This window comes from Balaenoptera acutorostrata, chromosome 8 (genome assembly GCF_949987535.1).
Source record: "Balaenoptera acutorostrata chromosome 8, mBalAcu1.1, whole genome shotgun sequence".
NCBI lineage: Eukaryota > Metazoa > Chordata > Mammalia > Artiodactyla > Balaenopteridae > Balaenoptera > Balaenoptera acutorostrata.
In genome coordinates this window covers 8,922,915-8,944,351 of record NC_080071.1, presented here as the reverse complement: position 1 = coordinate 8,944,351, position 21,437 = coordinate 8,922,915, and positions in this window count along the sequence as shown.

Genomic DNA, 21,437 nt, shown 5'->3' with positions numbered 1-21,437 from the left:
TTCCTATCCCCACCCTGCTCTACGTTGTCACACACAGCACATTTTTTTAACCAAAACTTGTTTATGACTCTAATTTCAGAAAATCAAACTCCCGGGGAGTGAAATTGTTTTTATCTAGACTAAACCCAAGTTGAATGGCCAACAATCACTAAATCACCGTAAATATTACTGTTATTAACAAGATGAAGTTTTCTTTTGGAAAATAAGATGTGTCAGTCAGTTAGTTATAGAGAACGTTAACACCTTCAACAAACATACGCTGAGTAACACAGAGTCAGAATATGCCAACCAGCAAATTTCTTCACGCAGTAACAAACATTTATTGAACATCCTATGTGTCACATACTATTCAATGTGGGGGGATATAGCAATAAACAAAATGTTGAAAACTGCTGCCCCTGTGGAACTTACATCAAGTAGAGAGACAGACAATGATGAAACAACAAATAAAACGTATTGCGGGGGCTTCTCTGGTGGCGCAGTTCTTGAGAGTCTGCCTGCCAATGCAGGGGACACGGGTTCGAGCCCTGGTCTGGGAGGATCCCACATGCCGCGGAGCAGCTAGGCCCGTGAGCCACAACTGCTGAGCCTGCGCGTCTGGAGCCTGTGCTCCGCAACAAGAGAGGCCGCGACAGTGAGAGGCCTGCGCACCGCGATGAAGAGTGGCCCACGCTCGCCGCAACTGGAGAAAGCCCTCGCACAGAAACGAAGACCCAGCACAACCAAAAAATAAATAAATAAATTAATTAATTAATTAAAAAAACCAAACAAACAAACAAACAAAAAATATTGCACGCTACATAGTGATAAATACTGAAAGGAAAAAGTAAATGGGCAAAATTTCTGTACAGGGACAAATGGTAAATATTTTAGGGTTTGTGGGCCAGAGAGACCCTGTCACAACTACTTAACTCTACCATTGTGTCATGAAAGCGACCATAGACAATGTGTAAATAATCAGAAATGGCTATGTTCTGACATAACTGTATAAGATATTGGAGCTGGTCACGTGGATATCTGAAGGCAAAGCTTTCCAGGCAGAGGCAACAGGAAGTGCAAAGGCACTGAGACAGGAGTTTGCCTGGTGTGTTCAAAGATCAATGAATAGGCCAGTGATGTTTGTAGGGTAGAGTGAGCTGGAAGCAGCAGGTACATAACAGGAGGTATGGTCAGATATGTAAGACCTTAGAGAGCAGAGTAAGAATAGCAGAATTTACTCTGTGTGAAAAAGAAAGCCATGGAAAGACTTTGAAAAGAGAAGTGGCATGGTATGTCTTATGTTTTAAGTGATAACTCTGGCTCCTTCATGAATAGACTGAAAGGCATCCAGGAGCAGCAGGAATGATTAGTCTGTGACTGTAGTCATTCGTGTCTTGGATCAGAGAGGGTGTGGTCCAGTTGATGAGAAGTAGTGAGGAATAAAGGAAATAATGCACAAAAAGCATTCAACACAGTGCCTAGCAAGTTGTAAATGTGACATAAATATTTGATGTGCCTACTGTTATCAATTATGGAGAAAAAGTAAGGATGCTTCAAACCTATTGCCTGTAATTTGTAGAAAAATAATACTCATTTTAAGGGGTATTCAGGACTATGTAGTCTGTAAATGTATTAACTTTGGCTCTACAAAAATTTTGATCTAAGAGTTTATTCAGCCTCCAAGAAGATAAGGACTCCTGGATTATTTGAAAACATTTACTTGGTGTATTTTCACTAATTGAAAGCTCAAGCCCTCCAAATGGGCTTGGCATTACTTTTGTTTGTTTAGCTTTTCTTTTTTTTTCCTTTTAAACATTAGAGGAAAGTAGGTTATTGTAACTGATAGCACAAGGAATTTAGGACAGAAAAAGGAAGGAGGGAAAAAAGGAAGGAAGAATGTAAGGGACAGCAGGAAGGAGGGCGGGAGGTTGGCAAGAAGGTTACAGAGAATAGGAAACAGTGTTCTGAGGGTTAGTATTCCTAAAACTTAAAGAATAGCTAGTCTATACGTTTATTTTTACAGAACTTTCTTCTCCTCTATCCTCTCTCTACCAAACTTACCAAGTATCAGTTTGCAACTGATACCCTGGGTGATAAACCATGACAAATAGACTGACTTATTTCTCCATGCAAGCAGAATCTCCTCAGTGGTTTAATTACTTGGTAAAACAGAAAGATATACTGAAGCTTCTTTTCATAGAACATCTAAATATTTGTGTCACCATACATTAGGGAATGGTAGTGATGGTATTTTCCTTTATAAACTTTGCATTTTGGTATAAAATGTTAATTAGGCTCATAATGCACATTATTTGTGTTGAGGTTGAACTTATTCAAAGGAATTTTAAGGACAAAAACATGCAAATATGGAAATAAATTACATAGGCATTTGCTGAAATGGACAGTCCAGTTTCCCAGCTTCACATGGTCCAGGGTTTTCTCTGAAGGATGAAGTGCCCTTGATATAAAGATTATTAAAGATATGTCAGAATAGCAACTTCCACACTTGATCTTGGCCTAGTCAGATTAAGATACTAGTTGTCTTTAATATCTTAAATAAACAAACAAACAAAAAACGATACCTGGCAAACAGTGAAAAAGCAGTATAGAAGACAATTTTTTAGAGTGCTGGGATTCTGAGTGTAGGTTTGAATTCAAACTTCATGACTTGCAATATGACATTTGCAAGTTGTTTAACCTGTCTGAGCCTTAGTTTTTATATTTGTCAAATAATTATAAAAACATCTTAAAATTGGATGAAAGGATTAAATGGAAAAAAAAAGTGAAATCCCTTGTACAAAATATTGTTCTGTTGTATTAAATTCTTCTTACTTAAGGAAATAACTAACATTATTCTTATTTTTAAAGAATATCGCAAACCAAAGTTGGAAAACTAAACCTGATAGATTAATAATCATGTTAACTAATGTATTTATGATAGCATTTTAAGTAATCAAGGTTTCTTTTCTTCCCAAGAAAATACTTGTTTTTTTTTCTCAAATTAAATTCTCATCTGTTGCTCTTTCCCTTAAATAAAAATGCATGAAATCACCATTGACTTATGAAGAGCAAAAACCTAATTTAACATTTTTAATCACATATGCATTGAAATTAGGTTCTATAAGAATACAGAGAATTTCTGTAAAAGTGTTCAGAAAAGGGTGTGCACTAGTGTGGAGAATTTGCCCCCATGATCAGAGAACTGTGCATATGGTTTTTAAAGATATCTTTATTTTTTTAACATCTTTATTGGAGTATGATTGCTTTACATTGTTGTGTTAGTTGCTGCTGTATAACAAAGTGAATCAGCTATACATATACATATATCCCCATATCCCCTTCCTCTTGTATCTCCCTCCCACCATCCCTATCCCACCCCTCTAGGTGGTCACAAAGCACTGAGCTGATCTCCCTGTGCTATGCAGCTGCTTCCCACTAGCTATCTATTTTACATTTGGTAGTGTTTATATGTCAATGCCACTCTCTCACTTCATCCCAGCTTACACCTCCCCCTCCCTGTGTCCTCAAGTCCATTCTCTATGTCTGCATCTTTATTCCTGTCCTGCCCCTAGGTTCATTAGAACCATTTTTTTTTAAAGATTCCATATATGTGTTAGCATACAGTATTTGTTTTTCTCCTTCTGACTTACTTCACTCTGTATGACAGTCTCTAGGTCCATCCACCTCACTACAAATAACTCAATTTCATTTCTTTTTATGGCTGAGTGATATTCCATTGTATATATGTGCCACATTTTCTTTATCCATTCATCTGTCGATGGACACTTAGGTTCCTTCCATGTCCTGGCTATTGTAAATAGTGCTGCAATGAACATTGTGGTACATGACTCTTTTTGAATTATGGTTTTTTCAGGGTATATGCCCAGTAGTGGGATTGCTGGGTCATATGGTAGTTCTATTTTTAGTTTTTTAAGGAACCTCCATACTGTTCTCCATAGTGGCTGTATCAATTTACATTCCCACCAACAGTGCAAGAGGGTTCCCTTTTCTCCGCACCCTCTCCAGCGTTTATTGTTTGTAGTTTTTTTTTTTTAATTTTATTTATTTATTTATTTTTGGCTGTGTTGGGTCTTCGTTTCTGTGCGAGGGCTTTCTCCAGTTGTGGCAAGCGGGGGCCACTCTTCATCGCGGTGCGCGGGCCTCTCACTATCGCGGCCTCTCTTGTTGCGGAGCACAGGCTCCAGACGCGCAGGCTCAGTAATTGTGGCTCACGGGCCCAGCTGCTCCATGGCATGTGGGATCCTCCCAGACCAGGGCTTGAACCCGTGTCCCCTGCATTGGCAGGCAGACTCCCAACCACTGCGCCACCAGGGAAGCCTCTGTTTGTAGATTTTTTGATGATGGTCATTCTGACCGGTGTGAGGTGATACCTCATTGTAGTTCTGATTTGCATTTCTCTAATAATTAGTGATGTTGAGCATCCTTTCATGTGTTTGTTGGCAATCTGTATATCTTCTTTGGAGAAATGTCTATTTAGATATTCTGCCCATTTTTGGATTGGGTTGTTTGGTTTTTGATATTGAGCTGCATGAGCTGCTTGTAAATTTTGGAGATTAATCCTTTGTCAGTTGCTTCGTTTGCAAATATCTTCTCCCATTCTGAGAGCTGTCTTTTCATCTTGTTTATGGTTTCCTTTGCGGTACAAAAGCTTTTAAGTTTCATTAGGTCCCATTTGTTTATTTTTGTTTTTATTTCCATTTCTCTAGGAGGTGGGTCAAAAAGGATCTTGCTGTGATTTATGTCATAGAGTGTTCTGCCTACTTTTCCCTAAGAGTTTTATAGTGTCTGGTTAAGGATATCTTTAAATTTATTTCATTCCAAATTTTAAATAAATTAAAAAGTCAATGGCAATTTACCAGCTCCCAAATGCTAGGGTTGTGGGGAGGGAACATAAGAATGATTAACATTGGAATAAAAATCGGAGAACATAATTTAATTGCAAAATTGATATTTAGCCACTATTTGCACATATTCTTCTGCATTCACCTCCATGTGTTAGCCCATTATTTGAATAGTTTATTAACTGGAGTCTCAATTTATTTTTTCCTTTCAAATAAAAAAAAAAGTCAGTGGAAATTTCATTTGTAACATAACTTAATTCTGGATTTTACTTTTGATTACAGCCAGGGTTTACTTTGATGTTTTCAAAATGAATTTCAAAGACCATTTATTCAGTAAATTTTGAAAATAGAAACATACTGAAACTTTTATCCCACTTGGTAAGCAGTCATCCTTTAGTTTTATCCAAGTTTTCCCATGAAAATGCCAATCGGGAATAAAACTGACAAATATATTCAATCAAAGATGGAATTTTTTTGCTCTTAAGTTGCAAATGGCCTCATTAAAATAAAAGCACCACCTTAGGGATTGCATAAAGCAGAGAACTGGTACCTAAATGGTATTTATGACCTGGCTAAATGTAAAGTGAATTAAAATTTAAAGGATTATAGTCAGGTAGGCCACAGACATCAGTAGAGAAATGTCCATTAAGAAGATGAAAGAACTAGCGGTCCCTGGTGACAGGCATATGTCAGGTTAGCGGTCAGGCATACCTATACACTTAGTGCCACAGCAAATGAGAAACACATTGCCCAAGGAGGAAAGTACTTACGAGATATTTATTTTAGACTAAAAAAAATCATCAAACTAACATTTTGGAATTCATATCCATCATTGTCATCAAACTAAAGTGAAAAGAATGGGGGAAATAAGATGTGGACTGGTAATAAATATTATCACATATGTGTTTATAGATACCGTATACACTCTGACCCATGACTGTATTTATAGAATCCACTGAAAGCATAATCCTTTAAGAGTCTCACTGCATCTACAGTGATATAACCACAAAGAGATGCCACTGCCTGGCTACAAATAAAGGCCTTGTTTAATTTAAAAAAAAAAAAAAAGTGAAATAGCTTCTAGGGTGCAAATACACCAAGGGATGCATTCTTCATAATGTGAATGAGTCACAAAACCAGTTACTATTTTGTCATTTTCACGACACAATGCTGTCCTGTGCACACAGCATCTGCCTTGTAAAAATCAGGAATTCTTTTAAATGATCATCAAATGCCTTTACGTGATGACTCATGGACACAGAAAATCTGGTCTCATAATTACAAAAGACTGACTGCTTCTCTCTCCCCTCTCCTCCCCTTCTCTCCTCTCCAGTCCTCTCCCACTATCCTCCTCTCCTCTGCTCTCTTTCCTACTATCCTCTTCCTTTCTTTCTATTCCTCTCCTCTCCCTCTCTCTCCTCTCCTTTGGCATTTGATATAGCAAAAGATGTTTGAAGTTGTTTATTGCACGGTTCTCCTTCTCTGACATGTATTCATAATCCAAACATAACTGCTTCTCACTCTATGCTTTTAAAATCAGTTCAGAGAGAACATTTTCCTTACTAAGGGTGCAGCTCAATTTTTTTTTTTAGGAATCATGGCTTCCAATTCCACTTTTAAACTAACGAGCCCTTGATGTCTAATGATCCCAAGATGTACTCACTGCCGAGCTGAAGCCACTCTCCAATATGGACTTGTGTTCCCACAAATATGAAAAAAATGGTGTTTTACAATCTTATTTTACCTTCAAACAGAAAGAGTCTTTCGTTACCAATGCTCTATTGTGACTTCACTGGACATCTTAAATATTCTTGGGGTGGTTTTCCTTGTCTTTAAGATGAAAGTGGTTCAAAGATGCTCTTCTCCTAGTTCCATCTCTGTTGTCAGTCCATAGTCCTGTATTTCAATATAATTACCTGGTGGATAAAATCTTGGAAACTAGGAATAAGAAGTGACAGAGGATGGCTTTAAAATCACCATTTCCCAAGCTCAGGATCTTCTAGTTTGCACCATCTTCTGCAACCTCCTCAGCCTTATCACTAGTCTTTATATAATTATCACCAACCACATATTAGATTGTGTAACTGACTGACAACCCAGTGAAACAAAAGGTTACAGCTTAAAGATCTGTGGTAAACATCATCCTTAGGATAGAATTTGGGGTAAAAACATAGTAGATTTATTGAGGTGAGATGTGGTAAATAAATACATAGGTTGGACTCCTATCAGCTACCTTAGGAACGCAAATGGGGGTCTAATAAGGAATGAATTGGGATAACTGGATCCCAGCCCCACCTCCCCCCAAAAAATAAACTTGGTCCAATTTTTATATATAGTGTGTACATTTCTAAAGTGTAGTGTTTTAGGATTCTAGAAACATTGTTCTGCCATGTACTCTCATTTCACATTTAAGGACCTCTCTTCTGGGGCAGAGGCACTCCCGTGATGATCTACTAGCTGAGATCTCTAATAGAAGCACGTGCTATGGAACTCTCTCACCCTCCCTACCTTCACCGTGAATTTGGCATCAGTGTCTTTACTGCAGTATCTTGCTCTCAGCCCTGTTGGCTAGTTAGTATTAATTCAAATTATCGAGATGATGGATAAATAAAATGTGTGAGTTTTCTTCCTTCAGAGCTCCATATTGTAATATATTTAAAGAAGCTTTAAGTTAAACAAATAGCAAGAACTTCAGGCAGAAAAGCTAGACAGTGGTGGGAGTGGTTTGACACTCAGAGAACCTTCCATCCGCCTCATGCAGCTGGCTACTCTATCTGGATGCAGGGCTTTTCCTTCCAGCTGAAGCCGACCCAAAAGTGTGCTTGACACTATGTATGTCACAGGGTTCCTCTTCAACAGGCTACCTGTTCCATCGATATATGCTCAGTAGTTTTGTTCCAAATTTCATATTTATTAAATACAAGGTTCCTGTGAAATATCAAAAAGAAAGCTGAATATATTTAGGAGTAAAGGAGACGTCTTAATGTATTTTGGCTATGTCAAAGCATGTGTGCTTGATAGCGAACATTTTCACACCACTCCAAGCCCGGATTTGACTCCTCAGGGAGAAATCTCAGCTGGCCTCATTAGAGAGACATTAGATTTGGGCTAATCTCAAACGGTCTGCAGTTTGATGTCTGCTCACCATCTCTAGAGATTGCAATCTGAATTAGAGAAATTGCTTGGAATCTATTTCTTCATCATTTCTCTATTTAAAGCGTATACTGAAATGGATGCAAAGTTATGCAGGTATCCTCCTTTTTGAAAGTTTGCTTTCTGCCACTTCACTTTTACGGAAGACCTACTTTAGTACGTGTTTTCGCTGACTGAAAGAAATCTGAAGATAATTTTTGATTTTACTGTAAAGAAAGGCAAAAAGTGAAAATGGTGTCCGGTTTGTTTTGCAGCGAGCCCTTATAGAAGCGACAGGTGCCCTGCGCAGTGAGAGAGGCACCACCGGAGCTCCTTCCCAGGGAACTACACTCAGCATCTTAGTATCCAGTCTCCATAGTTTTCAGCTGTGTCTGTGAGCATCTGTGCTTTGTCTCGATTTATTCTGTGCATCCATTAGCAAGATTTGGACTAAGGTAATGCTTCTTTACTCCACTTTCATTTGAGAAAGGTTTCACAGAAACACGCTCTCCTTTCTAATAGTGGATGGTGGGGGAAACCTGTACTTAAATAGAGTGAGTGAAAAAGAAGGGACCTGCGCTGCTAATAGAAACAGTACAAACCACAAGCAGCTAAGAGGCTGCTCTAAAACATGTCCTTACAATTTACCCAGAGGCTTAAACTTCCATTCCGTCAGACTTGGAGAAAGGAGGAATTTCAAAAATGAGGGGGGCTCTCCACTGAAAATAACTGTCCTAACTAGGTCTTGCGAGATTTCAGATTCAAGCTCTAGCCAGTCTGTAAACCTCAAAGGTCAAGGGTTCAAGGGGAGAGAAGCGATTGCCACGTCCAGGCCACATAGAGCTTGTCATCATTGTCCTCTTTAAGAAATGTCAGGCATTTCCTCTTTCCAACCAAGAAAGAGTCTAAGGAACCAAACTTGTGTTCCCACAATTTAGAATTTCAACAAGTAATTCATTTGTCTTTGAGTTAAAAATAATAATAAAGAAAGGTGAGGAATAATTTAAGAGGGGAAAGGGAGTCTCTTGAAGTGGCTATTATCTGGTGCCACGTTAATGTTCTTAGCCTGGGAAGTAACGTTTTCATCATTTGCAATGTAGGAAGAAAATGTATATCTTGTAATGAACCAGAAGTTCTCAGCATTTCTGGACTAGAATTGCCTGCATAAATATCTAGCAAAATACCGGACACTTCATTGCAGCTGAATGTGTATTTATTGAAAATAATTTTCTCTATATCATACCTCTGTGCATGAAACTACTGTCTAAAAAGATATTTAAAATGAAGAGTGATTATATTAAGATGGAGGTAGGAGAAGTGAACATGTTCTTAATGAAAATACTAACAGAACCTGCTCCTGAAATATCAAGAACTGTTATATTATTTTTATTTTGTTTTTCAGAAAGAAAATCTGAAAAAGTGTTAAAACAAGCAATGTGTGGAACTCAGTCTCCAAATGCTTCCTACTGAAGCTGTGGTGTTGGATTGACTAGGGCCCACCTGGACTTAGCCCCAAGGTTTGGGGTCCATTTCCAGGCCAAAACCCAAGTTTCCAGTTCAGGGCCCCCAGATTCCATTAAGATTTCCCGTGAATCAGGTCCAGGCTAATTCAGTCTTGAACAATCAATCACTCTCACGGCATTTTGTGAGTGGGGGTGATTGATGGTTTTCTGCTGGTCATGGCTGACCCAGACGTAGGAAGCAGACCTGAGCACCATGCCTCATGTGTGAGTGGCTTATTTGGAGTCAGTCAACTGCGAGGAACTCTCTGTGTCTTCCTGGTTCCTTTCCTAGACAGACACATAGCCTTCAGGTCTTTCCTATGCATCCTCTTGTTTGCTTCAGCTATTCTTGCTCTCTCCTTCCCCTCACTCTCAGGAAATCGCTGTGTGTCTGCACCCCTGTACTTATTTTCTTAGCCCTGGGTTAACTAGACCCCATTTCCCCCAACACTGATTCAATTATTTGTCCATTTAATCTTCACTGTTTAGAATCTTATCTGCTAAATCATCAAATCTTCCTCTTCCCTCTTCTAAAACTGGACCTTTTCAGTAGTTGTCCCTTCTCTTGTTTTCTCATAGACTTGTTAGAGAAGAAAAAGAAAAGAAATGTCATTCGAACTGCTTTTCTCCTCTTTCTGACATTGTTCTTTTAAGCAACGGGGGAGAAACAACACAACATCTCCACGGTTTTGTGCATCAGTATGTTTTGTTTGCCTTGTTTGCAGCTGGTTGTCTTCCATTCTTGGGAATATTCATGTTGCATTTCAGAGAACAGTGTACCATTTTGTAGATGTTATCATTATGGCCTTTTCGCCCCGAATTACCACTGCTGTTACAGTCACTACAAGGAAATGCTCTCCCACTCATTTCTCTGATAAGAAGCTGCCTGGCGTCCTCAGGCTTCCCATGGTCTGCTAGCTGGACCGAGACGGTTGCAGCAAGGGTTTCAAAGGGAGGCTAATAATGTGCACAGTTTTCAGAATTGTTATTTTTCCCCAAAACTCACTGTAGTTGTGAAAACCCTTATGAAAAATGATTAGAGAAGTTGCGGAAATTCACAAACACAAGGCAAAACTCAAAGCAGTTTTTTTCATCATTTTGGTGAACGGAAGAAAGGAGGGCCCATTCTTTCCTGTCTCACAGCAGAATCATGATTCCGAAGCACAACCACCACATATATTTATGAAATTATGGACAGTCTCCTTTAAAGGAGAAGCACAATTACAATAAGTCAGAGAAAAATAGAGAGTGATTTTCCCGTAGGTTACAAATAAAAGGACACTCGTTATTTAGCATGTAACCTATATCCATTTATTTGTTTAAAATCGAGGATTAAATTAATATATAGATTTATAAGATATAATCATTTGAGAAAGAGTATTATAAAAGTATATGGTATATAAATACACACACCTTTTAAGAGTATATATATATATATGTATATATACATACACACACACACACACAAACACACCTTCATGGTTATAGATATATAAATGGATGGAATTAAAAGGAGCAAAATATTTGTTAAATAAGAACACGAGAAGAGAGTCTTTTCTAACATAGTTGAATCTCTTAGAGGAGAGAAATGTTTTTCTTGAGGGACTTTTAGAATTTTATGATTTTGTTCAAATAGCAGATGCAATATAAACATACTATATTCTTTTGTGATTTCTTTTTTCCTTTCTTGGTCTCTGCCAGGAAGTGTAAAAGACAGTAAATAACATAATAGCGTGTTTAATAAACAAATAAACAAACAGATGAGTGAAGGGGCCCTGGTGTGCTCCGTTTGCCCCATCAGTATTTCCAGGAGGGGCTGGGTAGTTAGCTCCGTGGGCTCCCTGTGTTGGGGGAGAATGAGCAGGCAGTGCAGCCGAAGGGACGTCAGGCTTTTGCCGTGCGGTGGTGGCGTGTATGCGGTCTCCCTCCTAGGCTCAGAGCAGCAGGGACCCACTCACTCTCCCCTGCTCTGTCCGAGGGCAGCACACCTGAATCTCACCCAAGAGGAACCTAACCCTGAAGGGAGTGACAACTGAGGTGTCCTAGGGCAGAGCTGGCAGCCCCCTCTGAGCAGTCTTTCTACCCCCTCAAGGGCCCCAGTGCTGCCACAGAAGCAGCATTGTGTAAGCCATTGCTGAATCACAAAAATATCCCTTTACCGTCAGCCATGTCATACTTAGATGAAAAGCCAGGCTCCTCCCCGGCCATGAGAAGGAGAAAACTTGGATGGGGATGGAAAGGAAACAAGATTTCTCCCATCATATCCTAAACACTATGTTGCTGACTCCCTCTCAGACAGGAAAGGTCGCTGTTTCTGATTTTCTTATTGAAGAATAAAACCATCTTTTGAAATTACAGCCACTAAAAGTACACGTGGCTTAGAGCACAGGAAATGCCATGGTTCCTAACCAAATAAGAACCAAGGAACTGTCCAGTTATGTTTTTTATTATTAGTATCTGCACATCAGAATATGTGTATTAATGTTATTTGGTGAGATTATTGTTAAGCAAAGAATATGCTGGAGAGATACGATTTCTTCAATGCTAGGGACAGGCAGATGCGTATCAAATGTCCATAAACATCTGAAAGCAGATAAGAAAATACTGGCCTTGCTTCAAATGAGATGGAAGCAAAGATAGTCAAGAATTATTTGTCAGAAATGGAGTGGAAAGAGATCAGGTCCAGGTATGTAGAACCTCCAGGGTTTGTAGTTGCAAGCAAATGAACAGTAAAATTTTAGATACAAGTTCTTGAAATGCTGCTATACTTAGTTAAATAAACAACTAATGAAAATATATGAGAGTTTAAAGGGTAAAGATGTTGTCCATCATTACCTACAAATAAAGGGTAATTGAGCATATTTTGAGATTTTTCCCCTTTATAATAGTGAAGCAAGATTAATTTGAAAATCAACTCTTATTTCTGCACTAATGACCTTAAATCCAGACGGTGGTATTCTTTTTCACCCAGAACATGAGAACATTTTCCTGCGTAGAATGCAAAAATATCTAAGGGGAAACTAGTCCTTAAAATCAGGCATGACCCAGCTGTATTGGTTAAAAGATATCATTTTTATGAAATATAACCACAATGTCTTTTGAAGACATATTCAATAATTAGGTTGGTGTCCCTTATATGTTTCTTAGACCACAGTATATTAACATATTTATATCATATATACATACATACATATATATGTAAGAGGTAGACAAAAAACATCATTTAAAAATATTGAAAGCAGTTTCAACTTCCTAAAAGGTAAGGATTTTAGTTCAGCTTTGGGGCAGAATTCTTTTTTTTCTAAGAAAAGCACTTGAGTGGGCTCTTTAGTTACAGGACTTTAAAGAGAGCATGGGCACATTGTTCTTGAGAAAAACTATGAAGTGAACCCTGAGCTGAAGGCAGATGTTCGCTGGAGAAATTATCTGTTCTATTTGATAATGAAGATAAGGTACAGATTTAGCAGAGCTTCCTCATGCTTTGTAACTCTAAGGAAAATGTGTCTGTACTCTATAAGAATTTAGAGTATCCTGAGCCTATATGGCATTACTTATTTTGTTTTATCCTTGCTCAAAACCTGCAAGTCTGAACTTTACCACAAACTGAAAGAAAGATATAGGAAAGAAAGATCTGGAATAAGATCAGCCCAGTTCAGCACTGTGGATACTCTGTGTGTGGATACTCTGCGTGTGGAACTCAAGATTAATGAACCTAGATATCTATTTTGATTTTTGAATATTCCTGGAGCTATGTAACTGCAGCACTCTGCATCAAATGAGTCCCACTACCAAACATTTTTGGGAAAGGTCTACCTGAGTATAAGAAATGAAGACTTGAGAGACAGACCTCAAACTGGAGTTAGGAGGAACTCTTTTTCTCTTTCTGGAACCTCATAGGGTTAGCGCTTGATCAATGGGAAGAGCAAGCCTGCTAGAGGGCATTTCCATTGGCCTTGTCGTTTGGTGATGGTCTAGAAAATATGACCATTGTAAGGCTCTCTGTGCTGCATTTCCTTCCATTAGTTTTAAGCATTCAGAGAAGTCCTCCTTGTTAAAGAGAACATCTTCCAGACTTGGAACTAAGTACCAAAGGGGAGAGCAACAGGTCCTGCCGTAAACCCAGACAGGCATCACAGCTCAGCATCTCTCAGAAGAGAGTTATCTCTGGAAGTTTTAGCAGAAGCAGTGGGGAGAAGGTGAAGAAATACAAGAGATGCACCACACAATTCACTTATTCCTGCTGTTCACTAGCTGCCCCAGGAGTGCCTATTCTGTTTTACCTCCAACTGGTATACTGCTGTTCAGTTATGGCACTAGCCATCTGGAGTTAGCATAGACCCCACAAGCTAAGGGCTCAATCCTCCACAAGACCTCCCCCGCTGCAAATTCCAGGGCAAGTTCAGGGTTTCCTCAGTCCACCAATACTTGATTGACTACAAATTCAAGGTTTCCCTCAACATCTTCAAGTTGGATAATTCACTAGAAAGACTCACAGAACTCAGCAAGGTACTGTAGTTAGGATGACAGTTTTATTATAAAGGATACAATTCGGGAATAGCCAAATGAAGAGACACATAGGGTGAGGTCTAGGAGGGTCCTGATCTCAGGACTTCCACGCCTCCCTCTTGTGGAACCTGGGCATATCATCATCCTCTCAGCACATCAATATGTTCACCAGTCAGGGAACTCCACTGAGCATGTGTCCAGTCTTTACTGGGGTTTCATTACATAAGCATGATTCATTAAATTAATGCCCATATAATTGAACTCAATTTCCAGCCTCCCTTCCTTCTCCAGAGTTTGGATTGGGTCAAGATTCCAACCTTGTAACCAGAGGTTGGTATTTTGGGGGACCAGATCTCAATCTGAAGCTATCTAGGGATCCACTATGAGTAACCTCACTAGTGAAAACTCAGATGTGATCAAGAATAACAAAGCTCATGAATAAAAAAGGCGTTTCTATCACTCACATCATTCCAAGGGTTGTGGAAGTTCCATGGCAGGAACACAGGACAAAAACCAAGTTCTTTATTATGCAGCATACCTATTTTAGAAGCGGATAGGCATGCTTGCTGGGACTCTCTGTTAGCATTCAAAGAGAGTGGAAGCCAGAGCCATTCAGTTTGGAGAGACATATGACTGTGTTTGTAGTCACTTTATTGGGAGACCTAGGCAAACTGTATAATACTTAGGAAACGGAAATTGTTTGTTTTTAAAGGTTCTTCTTGGGCTTCCCTGGTGGCGCAGTGGTTGAGAGTCTGCCTGCCAATGCGGGGGACATGGGTTCGAGCCCTGGTCTGGGAGGGTCTCACGTGCCGCGGAGCAGCTGGGCCCGTGAGCCACAATTGCTGAGCCTGCGCGTCTGGAGCCTGTGCTCCGCAGCGGGAGGGGCCGCGGTGGTGAGGGGCCCGCGCACCGCGGTGAGGAGTGGCCCCCGCTCGCCGCAACTGGAGGGGGCCCTCGCACAGAAACGAAGACCCAACACAGCCAAAAATAAATAAATAAATAAATAAATAAATAAAATAATCTGTTAAAAAATATATATATATAAAAAATAAAAATAAAAAAAAAATAAAGGTTCTTCTTTCTTGGTTTTACCACTGGTATTATAAGAGGAGGCTTCTCAAGTCAAGTAGTCTCCAAATATGGGTACTAATCCAAGTGTGCTACTCATACAAATTTGGTAAGCCACCTGAGGACTTTATGGTTACATATATTTCTAATCTTCCTGAGCTGGCTCTGATTTCCAGTGAGAGATCCTTACATTCCTCAAGCCTGTATTGCTCATGCCCTACAAGCGAGTAAAACTCTGTGCTGTGAGAAGGTAGGCACCCATGTAGAAAAGTCACAAGATGGGAGAGCTGCAGATCTTGTTTTAAATGTTTTTATAAACAAGATATAAAGTTCAAAGAATTGCAGTAGTACCATAACACATTCATTTGAAAAGCTACAATATGAAAAATTCTTGAGTAAGACATCTATTTTTTACCTGTATTTATCCCTAAAGCATGTTTCAAAAAACTCAACAAATTTTATCTACTACAAACCCTGCCTGACATTTCCCAGATGAGAATCAAATGCATCAGAGGGCCATTTTAACAAAGGAGAAAATGACTCATTAGAACTAAGAGAATGCAGAATGGTATTGGAGGAAAACCACGTGCAGTACTGCGTGTTAGGCACCATTGGATGTACTGTTTGCTTAGTCTTTCTCTGGATGATGAATGATGTTCTACTTCGAGGAAACAAGACGTATGGTACAGATGCTATCACTGTGCACAGGAAGCTGGCAAAAAGTAGTTAAGTGATTTTCTAAGTTTACTCAGAAAGCCAGTAGCAGAATTGGGTCAAAAGCCCCATGTTTTATTATTATTACTGAAGCAGGAGCACCTATAAAAAGAGTTTGAAGGGTTAAGTACAAGGTCTTAAATTGATCATTTTTAACCTTTTGTTTAATTTCATGTCATTCTACCCTTTCTCAAGCTCCTTTGTAGATCACAAGTAGATTTATTAATGCCTAGGTGTTCTTATGCTTTTCAGAACTGGTTCATAATCTCCATTCTTTTACTTGAATTTAGTTTTCCCCTCAAGAAAAAAAAATCCTTTCTGGATACTCAAGGATTGAGAGAGGAGGGAATTTTTGAAGTCCCCTGCCTAATGCCCATTGATTTTGTGGTAGAAGTAATTAGCTAATCTAGGTGTGGTTCTGTTGTACATTTGGATCCCTGGATCTACTCTGTAGGGCTTTTTTTTTCTTCCTTAACTTTCAAGAACAGTGAAAAATAATTGTTTCTTTCTAAGAAAAATTTAAAAATAATTTTGGAAAACAGAAGAAAAAGTTTCTGTATTTGCTTTGCTGGCTTTAGACTGTTACCTTTGCTTATTTTTCTCATTTCCACATAACAAATAGAATTAAATTTTATTTTATAAAGGGTGTTGTTAAGTCTGAATTTTTTTTTCATCTAAAACACATTAAGTTCCTTAGATATTTAAGAGTGCATAATTACAAATGTATATCATTAAAGCAAAGCTATATTAATTAATACAAAGCTGCCCTAGGGTCTAGTAGCTTTTGGAGGCCCCAGCAAAACTACTTAGAGACTTTTCTCCTTTGTCTAAACATGTTGATTTCTTTCTTCAATTTTAATTTTGTAACAACACAAAGTACATTTTGGAAATGTGCACAATTAGTTTAGAAGGTAAGTCAAGTTACTAAGTAATAAATAATAATACAGTAAAAAAAATCACAATAGCTGTGGTTCTATCATTAAGGCATATTTTTTTCTAGTAGTATACATTATACAGTACATACTTTAAGCCCAACTATTGGAATATTCATTTTCATTAAATGTTGTTTTTTAAAATAAGTCCACTCCTTCAAATTCAAACAAAATATTTGTGTAAATGGAAAAAAACTTAATTATGCTTAGTCTAAGGAAGGAAAGACAAGTCTAAATGTGTGAGTTATATCACAATACAGATTTTTTTTTTTAAATTCAATTTGCTCATTTTCAAGTATCTTTGGTTGTCGTGTTGGAGGTGATGTTATGGCAACAACTACTACACACTACCGTAAGTATATACAACAAAGACTAGCAAATAGACACACTAAGGGATTTTTATGGCATTAACTAACCTGGAGCAACAAAAGATTTCCTAGTGGAGGTTCTAGGGGGCCTACTTTAATGATTGGATAAATGTAGGTTGCAATAAGCATACTGACATAAGATAAATGGGTGCTTTTAGAGGTTTCTCAGCCTCAGCACTATTGACATTTTGGGGTGGATAACTCTTTGTTGTGGGTGATTGTCCCGTGCATTATAGGATGCTTCACAGTGTCCTTGGCCTCTGCTCACTAGATACTAGTAACATCCCCCAACTCACTGTAAAAAACTAAGGTGCCTCTGGCATTGTCAAATGTTCCCTGAGGGACAAAATCATCCCTGATTAAGAACCACTGGTTTAGAAGATGCTTGGAAATAGCTTTCATTCCACATTAAATATTTTAATGCCCCTCTATGTAGGATTTACTTTATTAATTGAATCAGTAAACACACTTCTTCCTAATACATATGAAGCCCACTTAGCCCAGACTCTGAGTGAATTATCTCAAATTCCAAATTGATATCGTCTAAATTAATTCACTTTATTGTGTAAACCTAATCAACATTGCATTAACCAGAGGTTCATATAAGTTTATAATATTTTTCATCCTCTATCAAACAGCTCTTATGAGTATCTCTTAGTCTAAACAAAGCTTTGCAAACTATGTTATCATTTGTACAACAAAGGAATATGAGGCAAAATGTTAATTCTGTTGTGGTTCAGCATGTTTACCCACTGGTCAGTCTTGTCTATTATCAGATGTAGTAATTGGCTAGCTTGTGTAGCTGTACTTTTTCCAACAAAAACTAAAACAGTTATTGTTGAGGGAATATCTTTAATAACAGTATTCTGGGAGTTCAATGACATATGTGTCATTTCTACTGAAATCATCCAAGCGGTTGGAAGAAATCGTGAGAATGTGAATGAAATTGGGAAAGGAATTAGAAGAGTGTTGGGACTGGTCCTGTGAACCACAGAAATTGTTGCTTTTCTCAGCTTCCCTTCTTTTCTGATGTCCAAAACAAGAGCCTGAGCTCATCTCTTGATTTCCCAGCTGTAATTACTTCATAGTATCCTGTGGGTATCTTCACCTTCTATTCTTCAAGTAACTCTACACTTTTGTCTTTGCTCTCGATGCCAACATAGGCTATCTGCCAAAAGATCCTTATCTGCCTGTACTATTTTTTATAACCTGTTTACTGAGCCCCTTTTCTCATTTCCCCTCTTATTAGCCCTAACATTTTCAACATTCAAATTTCAAAAGCAAAGAGCTACTTGCTTATTTACCAGTTGATCTTTTTAACTTTATAACAATAACTAAAAATACTAGAAACCACTCATTTCTCAGCTCCAGTCTTTCATAAATCATGGTGTAATGGGACTGGAATAGACCTTAGGGGTCAACTTTCCACAGATGGGAGCTTTAAGCAAAAGGCTCAAAGTCATAAAGACCCAAAATCAAATTCCACCTCCATTTTACATTATAGGAGTGACACTGAACAGGCTCTTAAATTTACTGAGTCTCAGCATAACTCTTAAATGGGTACAGGAGATCCTACCTTATAGGGACATAGGAGGTAATGTATTGAATTTTTCTGACACATAGCATATAATTAATAAATATTTATTTCCCTCTCATTATTCCCATTTGAGTAAACACTACAATAAATATCTGTAATTGGAATTCCTTATCCACATTATAGCAATTTTATTTTAATTAAAATTTTTGCTTAGGTAATGTACGCCCTGGTTAAAAATTCAAATACTACAGGACATAGTTGGTGAAAAGTAAACTTTTCCATGAACAACTACTATTATCAGGTTTGTGTGTGTGTGTGTAACCAATTAGAGGTAGCCCATGTACACACAAATGCACTCGCATGCACGCATTTCTCTTTGACAGAAGTTCTAGGATACTATGCATACCATCCTATATCTTGAATTTAACATGAAACCTATTTAAGTATTTCAAGGTTCTTGTATTATTGCTGTGTTTATTTTTCTAAGCAATAAATACCTTCAGTTTCTTTTATATCTACATATGTATATATGTATATTTATACCTATCTATACCTACCTCTGTATCTACGTATCTATGTATTCTATCTTCATAGTAATAATAACATTGATGCAAACAATTAGCAATAATCCAACTGACAGCAGTATGCCTACACTCTTAAACTAGGGCATGGCAGTCAATTGAAATTCCTAGTGGTTTCATAGTTCTGGTATAGCTGAGATTCTAGATTTTAAAAGGGTCCCTTCTTAAAATTAGGTGCTCTTTATGGTACATTTAATAAGATTCTCCTTTGTAGAGGTGACAATGATTATGAAAAGTTTCGTATGGGCCTTGGGGGTAGAAATGTCTTTTTGAGAATGCATTTTCTTTTAAATTAATTGACTTCATGTCTTAAATTATCTACAGTAATACAGACTAAGCTTTGCTGTTGTGTCAACTGACTTTGTCTATTTTAAAATTAATTCTTATTCAACTCAAGGTGAGAAAAGAAAACTTCCCCAGATAAAGTGGAGAATGTCCTGTTTCTCAAATTTTAATCTAGAGCAAAGGTTTACAAAATGAGTTATGAGGGTCATTAAAGTAAACATCTGAGGGTTTTGTGAAATATTACAATTGTACATGCAGACTTTTTTTCCAAAAGGGGGCCCAAAGCTCTCCACAATTCTCAAAGGGGGATTCATGAAAATAAAAAAAAAAAAAGTCAAAAAGTCACTGCTCTCAATCAAGAATCTTCTCTAGAGAAGAGAACTAAACAGAGAACGTGGTTCAAAGTTCTACCCATATTTCTGGGAGAGACTGAAAAGAAGATTTCTTCAGAATGTCAACAAATTCTTAAGAATTCTGTGGAGAATAGCTGTTTTCCCCTTAGATGGAGATTGTGAAGGCTAGTTTTATGTGTCAACTTGACTAGGCTATGCTACCCAATGACTTAATCAAACACTAATCTAGGTGTTGCTATGAAAGTATTTTGTAGCTATGGTTACCATCTACCATCAGTTGACTTTAAATAAAGGAGATTATCCTCCATAAAATGGGTGGGTCTCATCCAATCAGTTGAAGGCTGTAATAGCAGTAAAATGAGGTTTACCAGAGAAGAAAACAATCTGTCTTAAGACTGCACCATCAACTCCTGCCTGAGTTTCAAGCCTCACAGCCTGCCTTATAGGTTTCAGACTTTCCAGCCCCTGTAATCATGAATCAATTTCTTAAAATAAATTGTAGACACAGATATAGAAATAGATATAGAGATGGATATGCATATAGATATTTATTGATTTCAATCCTTGTTTCTCTGGAGAATTCTGACTAATCTGATACAGGGGCCAACATTAGAAAAGAAAATAGTAATAGAAAGGATCATTATATCAAGTGAGAAATTTCTTTCAGAATTCTAGCAGTGCTAGAGTCTTAAAGAAAATAAAAGAGGGGGGATTGCCTAGTGCAGAACTAAGAGGCCTCTCCTGAATAGGTGTTTAAAAATAGCTCCAAATCCTTGCTGGACTGAAAACAAAGGAAACACTAGCTATTGAGAAGACATCAGAGGATCCCAGCTGAGAAAGTGTTCCAAACTGGAAAGTATCAGGCAGCAGGGGTAACAGTGAAACATGGCTTAGAGTTCCAGAGACCAGAGTATTCCTACTTCAGCTCTCATGACCATGCAAGATTCAGGGCTTTGCCCACCATTGTTCTCCAAGAACCACGGGACATTGCGATGTTCCTTATGGTACAATCAACACCGTACATGTAATAAAGTTTAATATACTAATATATTATTTTATCATAATTCTAAAATATTATATCAGAAACTCTGACAAGTCTGCAAGAGCATTTTCTCTTTTTGTGTGGCAGAAAGTTCCCAATCAAGTTAAGTTTGGACAAGCTGAGGAACAGAGAAGCATGTTTTCAACTGTAAAACAAAAGAACTCACTACATCATGTATACAATTACTGCATGTTCTTGGTACCTGGTTCATAAGTGATGCCCTGGACAAGTAACACAGCTGAAAAAGGCCACAAAGCACATCTTGGTAAGAATCAATATATTTGCACCACATTTGTAGATTCTTCCCTCCAAAGCTGCTTTATTTTGCAACTCTATCCCTAATTAACAGTGTCCTGGCAGCCCTGTAAGGAAGTCCAGTTGGAAAGATGCCAAAAAACTGCCATGACCATTTCTTAATGTCAAGCACAAGCCAAAAGTGAGATTCAATGTGTTACCTGAATTAGTTTTGTTTGATGTTTGGGATGTGATTTGATTTTATGCTTTAATTTTTATAAACTTTAATTTTGCTTCTTAAGTCAAAAAAGCAGAGGAAGGGGTACAAAGAGGTCACTACAG